Source organism: Oryctolagus cuniculus, chromosome 19, assembly GCF_051225735.1.
Source record: "Oryctolagus cuniculus isolate XC-2025 breed Fujian yellow rabbit chromosome 19, ASM5122573v1, whole genome shotgun sequence".
Lineage (NCBI taxonomy): Eukaryota > Metazoa > Chordata > Mammalia > Lagomorpha > Leporidae > Oryctolagus > Oryctolagus cuniculus.
Window position 1 is genome coordinate 50,112,687 of NC_142885.1, and position 14,762 is coordinate 50,127,448.

General features: G+C 54.5%; 1 long non-coding RNA gene across 4 annotated transcripts in view; it reads left to right on the top strand.

The window, feature by feature from the left end:
• The first annotated feature begins 4,822 nt into the window (after positions 1-4,822).
• Positions 4,823-14,762, top strand: part of LOC138846924 (uncharacterized) — a 61,880-nt gene continuing 51,940 nt past the window's right edge. For 2 of the 4 annotated variants that reach the window (XR_016225624.1, XR_016225623.1), the window contains exon 1: positions 5,827-5,929. This is a non-coding gene — a long non-coding RNA (uncharacterized LOC138846924). The other 2 variants (XR_016225625.1, XR_016225626.1) reach the window with 2 other exon arrangements.

Sequence of the window (14,762 nt, forward strand, 5' to 3'; positions counted from 1 at the left end):
GGACTCCCCCTTTTCTCCTTCGAGGAAAATGGGGGGCAGCTGATCTGGTTTCTCCAGGAGGAGCGGGCCTTGGGGAGGGCCTCTGAGTGTTGGTTCTGGCTGGCCTGGGGAGGGGTGACTCAACTTACAGGGCTGCCCTGGAAAACTGAGTGTTCTGATTGGCTGTCTTGGTTGTCATGGTGACAAGCCTTGTGAGGCAGGGGCGGGGTGGGGGTGGGAGAACAATGCTGCCTCACCCTGGCACTAGTTACATCCCTGGTGGCCCGCCCTGGGGGAAGGGGTTTGGGCAGAAAAGGGGCTCATGGCTGGGGGGGGGCGGTGAGGACCACCTTCCTGGGTGGTTCTGAGACATCTGTGCCCCCTCCCCCACACCTCCCACTGCGGTTCTGCCAGCCCCCAGCTCTGGAACCCGGCTAAGCCCCAGGATCCTCCATCTACTAGCTGTGTGATCTTGGGCAAGTACCTACCCTGTCTGAGCTCCCTCCAAACAACGTCAGCACCAGTGGTTTCTCTGCAGGAAACAGGTGAGGAGCTGGATGTTGGCAGAAGGTGGCCTCCGAGCTCAGCCCTGCGGGATGGGGCGTGCTCTGAGAGCCTAGGCTGTTTAGCCAGTGGCCCCTTCCCCACTGGGGCAGCTACCACCCCCGCCCCCCGCCGGCTTCTGCTGAACACATGTTGAGGGCGGAGGTTGCTGCTGGAGAAAGCCTGAGACAGACCCAGGCGTGGGTGAGCAGCCTCCAGCCAGCTGGCCAGCGACCTGCGGCTGACCCTGGAGGGTCCAAAGGACTTGGCTGGGGGTGTCAGTGGAGTCTGGGGCTGGGTGGGGACAGCCACTGTCCCCCAGGGTCATGGTGAGGGGTACGTGAGGCCCCTCCTGGCACCTGGTGAGTGCCCCATAAACACTAAGAACAAGGACCCCACCCCTGCTCCCCCAAGGCTGTGGCGGGACCTGTTTGAAGAAGTGGAAGCTGGGAGACATAAGGAATAGAGCTGGTGACAAAAGGCCAGGACCTCAGAGAAGCCCCGCCCCCGGCTTGGGGGTGGAGGAGAGGGGCTTCAGGCTCAGGGCTCAGACAGGTGAACTCTCCCAGGATCCTCACAGGGCTGCTGCTTTCCTAGTCTGTCCTAGGCAGAGAGGTCCGCGCCCCTCCCAGCAGGGAGCCCCCTCTGTGGCCAGCAGAGGGCGCTGAGAGCAGACCGCACGGGCGGCACCCGTCCCGGGAGCTCATTTTTCAGCTTAGCACCAGTCAGGGTTCCTGGGTCGCCGCCTTTCCGTTTCGAACCCAGACAGTCCCGCGCCAACCGAGGTGAGAGGTCGTCTTACGTGAGCCAAGTAAGGTGGGGGAAATTGACCCCCGGAAATCCCATTCATCCTCGAGCCGGCCACGGACATTCATAGGCGTGGTCACAATTGAGAATCACCTGTGGCTGGGAGGATGCGGGGAGTTCAAGTTCAAATCCCTGCAAAGTCCGCAGTGGCGGGCCCTGGGAGGGGCGGGGTGGGACCAGGTGTCTTGCTTCCACCAGGTTGCAGGGTGCGGACTCGATTAAGCTCAGACTCAGACCCTACTTCCTCCTAGCTGTGCCACCTGGGCATAACTTCCCAGCCTCTACGTCTTCCCTGTAGAACGAGGTTGGCAAATGCTAGTGGTGGAATCCTTGAGATCCCAGAGTGTGTGTTTTGCCATCCACGGTTCCCCAGCACCTGGAAGAGGGGACATGGGTGGCAGAGGCCCAAATACTTGGGTTGTCTTCCTCTGCTTTGGGCACATTAAGAGGGAGCTGGATCGGAAGGGAATAGCTGGGACTCAAACAGGCTCTCAGACAGGGAGAGCTTGGCTGAACCAGGGGCGTGTGGGTGGGTTGAGGGGGTGGGCACTTGTGTCATGGGGGGCGTGTGTGTGAAAGTGTGGGATGTTGGGTGTTCAGAGAGGGGGCAGGCAGAGAGGTGGGGGTGGGACTGGAGTAGAACCTGCACTCCCTGTGTCCCCCACACCTGAGCACGCAGGACTCACAGGTGCAACCCCAGGCCCCAAGCTCCAGAGTCTGTCTCCACGTGTGCAAGCAGAGTTGAGGCAGTCGATGGGGCCTCTGGCTGGGGGCTTTTGAATGAGGGTGGTGGGGCTCCACCCCAGCCACCTCCCAGAGGAGCAAACCTTGCCAGCCCAGCCCCTAGACCCACCTGGCAGGCGATCTCATCTGTTACAAAGTCCCCACTGGGCCTGCCAGGGTCTGGACCACCCCCAGCCGGCTGAGTGTGAGCTGCGACCCCTTCATCCAAAGATTCCTTCACATTCACCAAGAGGAGGGGTTATGGGCAGATAATAACGACTTAAACCCCCGGGTTGGGGGGGAGCCTAGTGCCTTTTTGTGGGGGGCGCTCGGTGCCGAGCCCGTGGAAGCCATCCAGCACGCCAAAGGTAGTTCATCTGTTTCATTCAAACGAAGGGACGGAATTCTTCTGATTCGGACTGATCACGTCTCAGCGGGGATGGGCCGCCAGCGCTCTCTGGGCAGGGCGCTCTGTCATTGCGGCCACTTCTGCAAGTGCACTGGAGGAGCCGTGGCCGCAGGGACGGGGTGGCCCGACGGGGAACAGGAAGGGTAATGAGTTCCTTCTTCCCTCCTCTGGAGAAGCTGCCGTTGCTTGTGTCTCTGAGTGAAACAACTCCGTCTGGAGAACAGGGCACGGGCTGTGTTTGAACTCCACCTGCTGTTCTGCCCCCTGGCCTGGAAGCCTGGGCCCCTGCCTGGCAGGGCGAGGAGGAGGCCAGGGTCCTGGGGGCACAGGGGTTGTGTTGTCATCTGCATTAGAGAGGTGAGGGCAAAGCTCAGAAAGATTCAGAGGACTGTGCATGGCCAGGGCAGGACCCCGCTTATTTTTTGAGCTGTGGAAGCTCTAATGGCCGATGACTCTGGCTTGAAGACCCGGTAAGCTGCGTGCTGCCTGCTGACCTGTGTGGGGTGTTGCTGGGCCAGCCGCTTCATCTCAGCTTTCTGTTCCAACCTGCTGCATTGTATGAGGGAGTGAGTGAGCAGTGGAGCTGAGCCCCAGGCTTGCTGCGTAGTGACCGCTAAGGGTTATTGAACTTTATGGAGCGGCTGTGGGGGCCCAGCACACCACTTGGGATGCCCCAGCTCCTGTCACAGAGTGCCTGAGAGCAAATTCTGCCTCCGTGTCTGACCGGGTCTCTGCTAATGTGCCTGGGAGGCAGCAGGGGGTGGCCTACGTCCTTGGGTCCCTGCCACCCATGTGGGAGATCCCGATGGAGTTCCTGGCTCCTGGCTCAGGACCTGGCGTAATTTCGGCTGTTGTGGGCATTTGGGGAGTGAACCGGTAGATGGAAGATCTTTTCCTCTGTTTCTCTCTCTCTCTGTCACTCTGCCTTTCAAATCAATAAAAATACATGAAATTTAAAAAAGGTAAGTTTACTTTGGTGTGGTGGTTTTGGAAATTCATGCATAGCTTTATCATAATATGCATTTTCCATGGAGTTTTTAAAGACCTCCCCTGGGTGTGCACACACACACACACGCACACACACGCACGCACTGCATTCTAGGGCTCTTCGTTGTTATTGACTTTGACCTTCCCACTTCAGGGAGTGCCATAAAAGGGCCATACCGTACTTGCTCTAAGACACCGTGCACGTGCAGCAGAGGGCGAGATCTGGCCCTTGGACGGACCCCAGAGCCCGTGTCTTTTCTGCTACACCAGGTGGTGGAAAGTCTGGGCAGGGGAAGGGGTTTTGAGATGCTGGTGTGGAATTCCTCCTTTCTCTGCTTTGGCTCCCTCTGTAACACTCTTCACCACGCCTGCGTAGTTTACTCCCTAATTTTGTTCCTGGTTTGCCCCCGCCCCTGCCCCTGTTGTGTGTTTGGGTTTGCTTGGTCTCCTGCGCCCCAGGGCCTGGAGCCACAGCTGGGCGGGAGCAGTGGTTGAGCAGGTGCAGGCTTGAGCCTGTTGTTAAGCGAAATGTTTGACATGGTGTTCACCCCGGTACTTTTTTTATTCTTAAAGATTTATTTATTTATTTGACAGTCAGAGTTACACAGAGAGAGGAGAGGCAGAGAGAGAGAAAGGTCTTCCATCCGCTGGTTCACTCCCCAATTGGCCACAACGGCTGGCGCTGCGCTGATCCAAAGCCAGGAGCCAGGAGCTTCTTCCGGGTCTCCCATGCAGGGGCCCAAGGACTTGGACCATTTTCCACTGCGTTCCCAGGCCATAGCAGAGAGCTGGATGGGAAGTGGAGCAGCCGGGTCTCTAACCGGCGCCCAAATGGGATGCCAGTACTTCAGGCCAGGTCGTTAACCTGCTGCGCCACAGTGCTGGCCCCACTCCTGGTATTTTTATATGTTCGTTTTCAATAATATTGTAGGAAAAACTTGCCATCTGCATTATGAACTTCCGCCCGCAAGGCACGTGCTTCCCTTATCTCCCCAACCCTCCCCACACCACGTAGAGGTTTGCAGAATGAGTGATGTCCCGTTAGGTAGGGAGACTCGTTCCCTGGGTCTCCAGAGGAGAGACTGTCCCCCAGCGGGCACCCAAGACAGCAAACGGAGCTCCTTTCACTTGGCTCCGTCACTGGGTGGCGGTCAGTGTGTGTGTGTGTGTGTGTGTGTGTGTGTATGTGTGTGGCGGGCGGGGGATTGTGGAACCCACTGGAGCGTGAATTTCCAAAACCGGAAGGCACGACTTCCAGGGCACTCTGAAAACCTGTGTGGAATTTCATTGCATCCATGGAGACCACAGCCCCTTTCCCTCTCCTGGGTGTTGTTTGCACTTAAAAGCCACAGCAGGTGCCATTGACCTGCACTGGCCTAAGGAGTTCTGGCTGCGCCAGTGCCTGCCTCCCCCTCCCGCAGCGGTGCACCTGTGGCGGAGGCAGCTGGGTTTCTCCGTGACGCCTCGGAAGCGGCTCTGCTAAGGGGCATTGGCTCTTGCTCCACCTTCGGCTTTCCTTTCCTCCAGAGCCGAGTCTCGTCGAGATGCGTTCTTATAATTAAGGCCAGGGTGAGAAATAACCTCCTGTATAATTTAAAATGGTAAAATTCGCGCTACCTTTCCCGGCCTCGGCTTTAAATCTTAGCTGCCAACGACTCCCCTATTAACGGCCCTAATTAAATCCATTTTTCAGGACATCTTTGGCAAATTCCATTTGAGCAAAAGTGTAGGAAGTTCAGTTTGATTTGTCTCTGCTCCCCAGAGCCCTCCTGTGAAAGTGAGGACAGGGCGGATGCTCCCCTCTCGGGTTGGTTATTGAGCGCCTACTGTGTACACAGGCATCCAAGGAAGAGAGAGGGAGGGAGCAGCAAAAGGACAGTAAAATTCCTGCTTTCAGGGCCTCTTTTCATTCATCCAACAAACGTGTATGGAGTTGTCTAACAGGGGAGCCACTGTGTTAAGGCCTTGGTGCAGTAGTGATGAGAGCCCTCCCTCTCCAGGTCACCACAGCAAGGTCACCAACCCTCTGAGGTGACAGAGACAGTGAGTATTCAGGGTCATAAACTCTCCGGAAGGGTTAAGCCCAGGGGACTGTGCAAACTCCCAGGAAGACTGCAGCTCAGCCGGGGAAGCTGGGCTTGGGCGCAGATTCCCTGGAGCTGAGTTGTGAGGGTTAACTCGGGGCTTCCCAGGTGAAGCAGGGAGAAGGAGGCGGTGGTGCAGGAGCTGGGGCAGATGGGCACGGGGCCCAGGTTCCTGCATGGGGACAGCACGAACCCTTTGCTTGGGTTGCAGCCACACTGCCAGCTCCGGCCACACGTTGGAGTCACCGGTGAGCTTTGGAAAACTACAAACACCTGCACAGCATTCCCGACCATGCAAGTCTTGATTTGGGGGGTGGGGCTTAGGCACTGATTTCTCTTTCGTGTTTCCCAGCAAGGGATGAGGGCCACCAGGTTAAAGCTTGCAAAGCAATGAGAGGTGAGGCTGGAGAAGGAGGCAGGGGCTGGATGGGGCAGGGTCCTGGGAGCCTGGGACGGGCTCGGATCCCCACCTGAGGGTCATGAGATCCTGGAGGGGTTGTAAACGGGGGGAGGAGCAGCTTACACTTGTGCTTCTGAAGGAAGGACTCTGCCCGTAGTGCGGAGGGGGAATTGGACTGGGGTCGCCGGAGGCAGAGAAATGGGTAAAGAGGCGGTTGTAGCCATCTGGGAAAGAGAAGATGGTGGCCTGGGCCTAGGGACGTGGCCTTGGGGTTGGAGAGAAGAGATATTTAGGAGGCTGAGTTGGCAAGATTGGCTGGTGAATCCTGGAACCTCGATGAGGTAGGGGAAGGAGTTTAAGATGAGTCCCTGTGGCTTGAGTGGCTGGTTGGAGGATTGTGACATTAACCATCAGAGACAAGGAAAGGTGGTGATCTGGGTTAAGACGAAGGATTTGATTGGCATCTGGAGTCAAGATCTGATACTTGGGATTGTGTTCTGTGTGGGGACAGCAACCGGGGAGTCCACTGTGATTCAGCCTCGGAAGATCTCATCCAAGGAGGCTACCTGGGCCAGGCTTGGCTGATCTTGCCTGGGCTCATTCATGGTCAGCTGAGAGGCTGGCTGGGGCTCAGCTGGTCCCGGATGGCCTCGGCTGGAACAGGTTGTCTCTGCTCCATGTGGTCTCTCAACCTCCAGCTGGGCTGGCCCATGGTGCGGGGTCCCAGCAGGGGCAACAAGGACTCGGGGAAAGAGCAAGCCTGGACGTTTGAGGAAGAGGAAGGAAGCCACTGGGATGAGCGTGCCTGGGGACGAGCAGTGGACCACCAGAGAGGGAGGTGGGGGAAGGCAAGGCGGGAGGAGGGCTTGAACAAGTTCATGCAACGTGTGCATTGTGAAGAAATGGTGCACCATTTCATCAAATTTTGCACCCAAAAAAATTCATTTTTCCGTTCTGCTTTCCGTGGGAGGGGAAGTACCTTCCTTTTTTTTTTTTTTTGACAGGTAGAGCTAGACAGTGAGAGAGAGAGAGAGAGAGAGAGAGAAAGGTCTTCCTTTCCGTTGGTTCACCCCCCAAATGGCCGATATGGCCGGTGCACTGAGCTAATCCGAAGCCAGGAGCCACGTGCTTCCTCCTGGTCTCCCATGTGGGTGCAGGGGCCCTAGCACTTGGGCCATCCTCCACTGCACTCCCGGGCCACAGCAGAGAGCTGGACTGGAAGAGGAGCAACCAGGACAGAATCTGGTGCCCCAACCGGGACTAGAACCCGGGATGCCGGCGCCGCAGGCAGAGGATTAGCTTAGTGAGCTGCAGCGCTGGCCGGAAGTACCTTCCTTTGATGAGCTGTGTGCATTCTGGCTTTTCCTTTTATTAGACTTTTTTGCTGTTAGCTTCACTTGGATAGGTCCAGTTTGGCTTCCACAACATGGAAAAGGTTGTCCCCCCCACCCCCCGGCCCTGCTGATGGGGACCCTGCTTCTCCCTTCTCTGGGCTGGGCTGCTATTTCCTTACCATCTGGAGCCACAGAGGGGCCGAAGACAGGCTCAGCTGCTGCTGCTAAAACTTGCTTCTCAAGTCCCATCTTCCAGGACGGCAGGACATGGCCCAGAGACCAAACCCCACCACTGCTTGCTTTAGTGAATGAAATTTTTTGCTGGGCCCAGTCATTCACCTACTGTTCTTGGTCCCTTTGGTGCTGAGTCACTTTGATGGGGACCAGATAGAATATCTCTCAGCCTGTCCTGCTTAGAAGGGTGGGGCATGTTCGGGTCTGCGGCATTGTCCTTGGGCAGAAGGAGTGTGAGTGGCTTGCAAACCCACCCTGGCCTGGCTTCTGGCAGCCCTGCCTCTCTGGGTCACCAGCAGCCCTGCCCCAGGACACGGCGAGTGTCCTGGCATCTCTGTCTGCTTGGGCTGTGACAGGGGGATGCCACAAGCTGGGTGACTCAAGTAGCAGGCTTTCATCTCTTATGGTCATGGGGGCAGAAGTTCAAGGTCAGGGTGTCAGTGTGGTCAGCTTCCAGTCTCCACCTACTGGGCCAGTCCTCACACTACAGAGAGAGAAGGCCAATGCATTTTGGTTTTCTTCCCCTTCCTCATGGTGGTGGTGGTGGTGGGTGTCTCACATTCCAGACCTCATCAAAGTCTAATTAGCTCTCAAGGGCCCCACACATCTCAATCACAGTCATTTCTGAGGCTTGGGGGCGATATATTCAGTTTTAGAAAAGCAGGAGGAAAAAAGCCATTATCTTAAAGCTTTGACCAATAAAACAGCATCCCCTCTGGAGCAATGGAATGCTATCACATCCCGCTGCCTCAGTTGAGAGTTCTGGGGGACACACCCCTTTAACCTGCCACACCTGTCGCCGCTCACCTTTCTCAGAAGGAGGGCCGGCTGGACAGTGGAGGCAGCAGCCAGTCAAGTGCACATCTTGGAATCCCAAGTTTCCTTCTGGAAAGAGTTCATGATAACCCCCACCTCTCCGGGCCTCAAAGAGCCTTGCTTGTGCTGTGTTTAGTTGGCAAAACGAAGTGCTCAATTTTAAACTATTAACAATACCCTGAATTTCAGGAAATCGGCTCTCTCTCTCTCTCTCCTCTGTCTTGGAGAATAAGAAGGCCCTCTGGCAACGGGTGGGAGTGGAATCAGCAATTTTGTATGCAACCTGCATCTCTGTAATTTCTACAACTCTGGGCAATATACCTGATTATAGAAAAGGAGCAAAAAAAAAAAAAATCAATATCTCAAAGCTTGCAGCCAATACAATCTCGCAGGTGGCAATTGCACCCTCACCGTGTCCGCTGGGCTGACTCTCAGCGTGCTCAGTGCCAGGGCGGAGAGAAGCTGGGTGAGGTGAGGGAGGCTGCTACTGGGACCGATGCAGATGCTAGCGCTGTGATCTGCTCACGCGGCGCGCCTGCCTCGGAGTCTCCTATTGGTCAGCGTCCCGGGAACCCGTTCCCGGGAGCCTGGGCGAGGAGCACCTGGGAGGTGGCGCGCGTGAAGATGAATCGCCCAGCACAATATTGATCGGCTGCTTTCTCTTTGGAAACAGGGAAAGCCAATTAACGGATCAACGAGCTGGCTCAGTGAACCGCGCCCCGCTGGGAGCCCCGCTATTGTTTCAGCCGACTCGCACCCCGGGAGGTTTTGGAGAGCTGTGGCGGGGGGTCTTGGGCTCAGACTGAGCCGTGGTGGAGTTTGAGCCCAGTGCCTGCGCACCGCGGGTCTTTGGAGATTCGTGCAGGCTTTCTGACCTTGAATTTCTTTTTCAGGAGAAAGCGGGCCATGCAGCCACTCAGGGGGCCAAGGGGAGCTCGGTTTTGTCCTTTACTGGCTGGTCTTACTCTGAGATACTGGGCAATTTTCCTGACCTCTCTGTGCTCCAAATCCGCCCCTCTCTCAGTCAGGGAATGATAATAATGGAAGACCCATTCTCTTGGGTTGTTAAGATGAACAGAGCCAGGCATTCAGAACCATAACTGCAAAAAAAAAAAAAAAAAAATCAGTTTTCTAACCGTTATACATGCAACAGATATTTATCAAGCACGTGTTAAGTGCCAATTACTGTTCTAGGTGCTGGAGTTAGAGCTGTGGACCAGGGTAAAGTCCCATCCCCTCATGGCTTTGGCATCATTTGGTGGAAGGATTCTTCTTTCCCCATTGAGTTGTGTTTGCACCTGTGTCAAGGATCAGCTGGCTGCACCTGTGGAGGGAGGGCTCTAGGTTGATCTGTGTTTCTATCTGCCTCTGCCATGCTGTCCTGATCACTATAGTTCTATACCGAGTTTTAACAGTGGGTAGCAAGGTTTCTCCTGCTTTATTCTACTTTACAAGAATTATTCTTTGGCCTTTCCATCTAATTGTAGAGTAAGCTTGTCTGGATCTACAGACGTCCTGCTGGAGTTTGGAAAGAGGTTGTTTTAAACTTGCACGTTGAAAGAGAGGATTGATATTACTACGTGCTGTATCTCCCAATCCATGAGTGCACAGTATCTCTTCATTTATCTCTCTGATTTCTTTCGTAGTTTTCAGCACACATGCCCTATGAGATTTTGCTAGATTGATTCCCAAGCATTTCATCCCCCCCCCCCCCCGTGAAATTGTCAATGGGATTGCGTTTTTAATGTTGGTTTCTCTGCATCCATTGCTGAGAAACGTGTTGACCTTTGTGGGTTGATTTTGTGTCCTGTGACCTTGCTGAGTCCACATATTCATTCTAGGTGTGTGTGTGTGTGTGTGTGTGTGTAGGTGCTTGGAATTTTCTGCATATGTAGTCATGTCATCTGCAAATAGGGACAGTCAATTCTTTTCTGCTCTGTACAGATAATATAGATATCTGGAATCTTTTTTCAAAAAATTATTTATTTACTTGACAGACAGAGTTACACAGAGAGAAGGAGAGGTAGAGAGAGAGGAGAGAGAGAGAGAGAGAGGTCTTCCATCCACTGGTTCATTCCCCAATTAGCCGCAACGACCGGAGCTGTGCTGATCTGAAGCCAGGAGCCAGGAACCAAGAGCTTCTTCTGGTCTCCCACATGGGTGCAGGGGCCCAACGACTTAGCCATCTTCTACTGCATTCCCAGGGCCATAGCAGAGAGCTGGATTGGAAGTGGGGCAGATGGGACTCGAACTGGGATCCATATGGGATGCTGGCACTGCAGGCAGCAGCTTTACCCTCTATGCCATAGCTCCGGCCCTGGGAATCTATTTTAACCCCCAAAATGCTACAGCCAAATGCCTAAAGGGGCAAGTTTGCTATACACGATGGCTAATGGGAAGGCTTGCCAGTCAAAAGAGGCTGCTATCCCCTGGCTACGTGGCAACGTGTGTCCAGCTCTTTAGACTGTTGAAAGAGATTTTGATGAGAGATTTTCTGATATTTCAATGCTGGTGAGTTTTTCAAATATTTAAACACCTTTCAGGCCAAACAAAATGCATCTGTTAGCTGGACCAAGTTTGCACCGTTTGCAACCTGGCACAAAATAAGAGTTCTATAAACAGAAGCATCTGCTCCTACTACCCGATGTGTCTGGTGGGCCATGTGCAGGGGGTGTGCTAGAAAGCACCTGCTAGCGATTTGTCCCAGATTTTCCAGGATGGACAAGAAGGCCTGTGGGGACGAAGGTTAAGCTGCACCTGTAAGCTCATGCCTGGCATTCTAGTGGCTTGGGACCCTCTGGCTGGCTGCTTCCCTTTCTCCTTATCAGCAAAGCAGCTGTGTCTCGGGTAAGTGGCCATGGGGTGATCAGGGACAGGAGCTGATGACAAGGAGGGCGGAGTCCAGACTGGGAACCGGATAGAACCTGGGAACACTACAGGACATGGGTTTGTCTGGGTGTGAAATGGGAGCTCTGGCAGGAGAGCCTGGGTGAGCAGATACTGAACGTGAGTAGTATGCCAGGTACCACGGTGGTTCCCTCCCTCCCTCTCTCCCGCCCTTCCATCCTTCTTCCCTGCCTGCCTTTCACACAACATTCATCCAGGGGCTGCTGTCTGCCAGGTGCTAGGCTGGACACCCACCTCTCACCTGCTGCCTACATGTTCCTCTATGATAGGCATCTTCTCTCTGTCCCACCAACGAGGACCCTGGGCCTGCGGCCCCAGATCCGTCTGGCTCCAAAGCCTGTTCTGTTCATGCCCTAGTGCCTTGGCACAGGGCACGGCACATCCATCGGCTGCGTTCTGACATCTCTGTTGCCAGCAGCGCTAATATGGTAGGAGGAGCGGCAGACTTCTACGTGAGTGTTGAGTCTACCAACCAGAGGCCATGGCTTGAGTTGTCATATAAAGGAGTGAAGTAGGAGTGTGAGGATGGCCTGAGACCCGCATTCTTCTCAAATCCATGTACAAAGGAACAGGGAAGAATCCGGCAGTGTCCTAGGGTTTTGATGCTGCTGTTGATACCGATTGGTGTCATTCATGGTCTGATGGGAGTGACAGAAGCCTGGGTCAGGGCTAAGGGAGGCTTTGCTGTGGACCTGGGTGAGCAGATGTCCTCCGAGACCCTCCAGATAGGGTGGGCAAGGCTGCTGGACCGTGTCCCACCTCGGTCAGATCTGAGTCAGATGGGGAAGGTGGGGTTTCACAGCCGGATGCACCATGACCTGGTACTGAGGCTCTAGGGTGAGACACCCTGAGCTTCCGCCTGTTCTGGTTTCAATCTGCTTCTGCATAGGTGACTCAGCCAACAGTAAGAACTGAAGTGGGGGAGATAGCTTGAAGGAGAGTCTATGAATCAGGGCTCTCTAGATTACAAGTGACAGAAACTCAACTTTAACTTGTGGATGGAAAAAAAACCTGAAATTTATTGCTTTGCATAACCTAAAGCTTTTCTGGGCAGACTACACCTGCAGGCATGGCTGGATCCAGAAGCTCAAACAATGTCTCTGGTCAAGTCTCCACTGCTGTCCTGTCTCCCTCTGCTCCCTCCCTCAGGCTCTGTCACAGCTTCCAGCAACTCTACGTCCACATGAGCTTTAATTTCAGCAGTTCTATGGAAAGACTTTTTCTGTGCAAAAAATAAATAAATAAATAGTCCAGGAAGTAGAGCTTTGTTCAATTGCCTGTCTCTGGACCAATCACTGGCCAAGGAGGGCCTGGGATGAGCTGATTGGGCAGGCCTGGATCACATGGCCTCTGCTGCATTTGGTGATCAGGAGAGGGGCAGGTCTCAACTGAGCTGTGTGACCTGGAGAGAGGAGGCAGGAGTTCAGTAGAGGAGAACGGGCATGGGCACAGACACCCCCCCCCAACCTGGAGTTAGTGGGTGTGGCCATCAAGGTCTGAATGACCTGGGCAGCGCCTTTGCCTCTGGTCTCTCTGCTCTCTCTGCTCTGTACACCCTGCTTTGCTCCTGTGCTCTGCGGACAGGCGTCTTTTGCCTCCCTGCAGGCGTCCTTGTCTTCCATACTCCCATTCCCTCTCTCCATCCACGTGAAGGGTGCACATTGACAAGTGTCGAGTCCCAGTGCCTGGGAAATTGTGCACAGTGCCTGTTGGGATCTGTCCGATAGCTGCTCACCCCCTTGTCGTAGGGACTCCTTGGTTTTTCTCTGGAGGGTGGTCCTCCCACCCCCCTCCACTGAATCCATGTAGTTGAGGCGAGACTCATGCCCTCCTCCACGTCACCAGCTCCTGGGATGAACCTGTGTTTCGGTAGAGTCCTCAACTTGTAACTTTTGCTGAGAATTCTGGGAGAAAGGCATTCTCATGGTGCAGGTCATTTTTCTAGAACTGATGCAGGTCACACACACTACGGAAGAATAAAGCCAACAGAGGCAGAAGCGGAACTGAGACAGCCTCGGGAGCTTTTTTTTTTTTTTCCTGATCACCTGGATCCCGTTGTGCCTGAAGGCCTTTCCTCCTTGACATCATCTGCACAAGCAATTCCATTCCCATTTTGCTTGAGCTAGTTTGCGTTGCAGGTCCATCTTTTGCAATCAGGATTCCATACGAATATGCAGAGACTTTAGTTTGACTGTAGTTGGATTATGGGTTCGTGTGTTGAGTTGCAGCATCTACATGGTGATAGGCAGAGGAGAAGTTTTGACGGAGGAAACTTGGAGGTTGGGTCAGGCTTGCTGATCGTGGTAACCACCCACCCATGAGCGGCTATTTTGAAAAGGTCAGGGAATGGGCATGGCAATGGCAGAAGGGAAGTCCAGGCAGGAACTCAGAGAGAAGCAGAGCCAGGTAGGCTCCATGGTTTGGAGGGAGCTGGGGCCTCTCCAGGTCCGTATGAGACTCAGCTTGGGGACAAAAGTCTCCGCCTGTTGGGGAGATGGATGGCCCTGCTGAAGGGGTCAGGCCTGGCTCACAGCCTCAGCTGGAAACGTGACTACAGCCGGAAGACTCAGGGCTTAGAGCCTGGAGCCTCAGGCAGCACCTGACAGAGGTGACAGACAGTGGCTGCAGCACCCAGTGCCACAGTGGACACACCCCTGTGTGTAGGAGGCCTCGGGGGAGCTTCTTGAGCCCGGATGGTGCCCAGCAGGCACCAATCTGGTTTCCACTATGGTGGCTGCACGGCTTTGAGTCTTGTGCCAGAACAGCCCGTCCCTGGCCAAGAAGCGACATTAATGGCCTTTCTGTTTCGACCCTTTCTCCTTCTGGCTGGGCATCCGCGTGGACAATTAGGAAAAGACAATCTAATGCTGAAGGAATTAATTGCGTTTGCCAAATGGGCTCAGAACCCCCTGTAGGCTGTCTCTCTGTCAACAGAACAGATGACAGCACTTGGAATACCGGCACTGTTGACACCATCAGGGCTGGCTGGGGATCAACTGTGATGCTTTTTGGATCATAGGCGTGGGTGGAGAGTGTGACGTGGAGCTGACACACACGGTGCTCCCGGAAAGAGACCTCCATCTCCTCTGGTGCCTATGCCCTGGAGGTCACTGTCTCCCAGTCTCATCTTCATTAACACCAGCTGTTCCCTGTTGAGTTTGCCGGGTGCCATGTGTGTGGGGGTGTATATCACCGTTAGTATTCTTAGTGGCCGTGTAAGGAAATTATTAGTCTACTGGGGTCGGTGTTTGGTAGAGCAGTCAAGACGATGCTTGGGATGCCTGGATCCCGTATGGGAGCGTTTGACCCAAGTCCTTGCAGCTCTGCTTCCAATCCAGCTTCCTGCTAGTGCACACCCTGGGAGACAGCAGGTGGTGGGCCTTATTGTTGGGTCCCTGTCGAGACTGAGGTGGAGTTCCAGGCTCTTGGCTTCATCTTGGTCTAGACCTAGCTGTTGTAGGCAGATGGTGAGTTACCTAGTAGATGGAAGATCTCTGTCTATCTCTGTCTCTGTCTCTCTGTTTCTTAAAAAAATAACT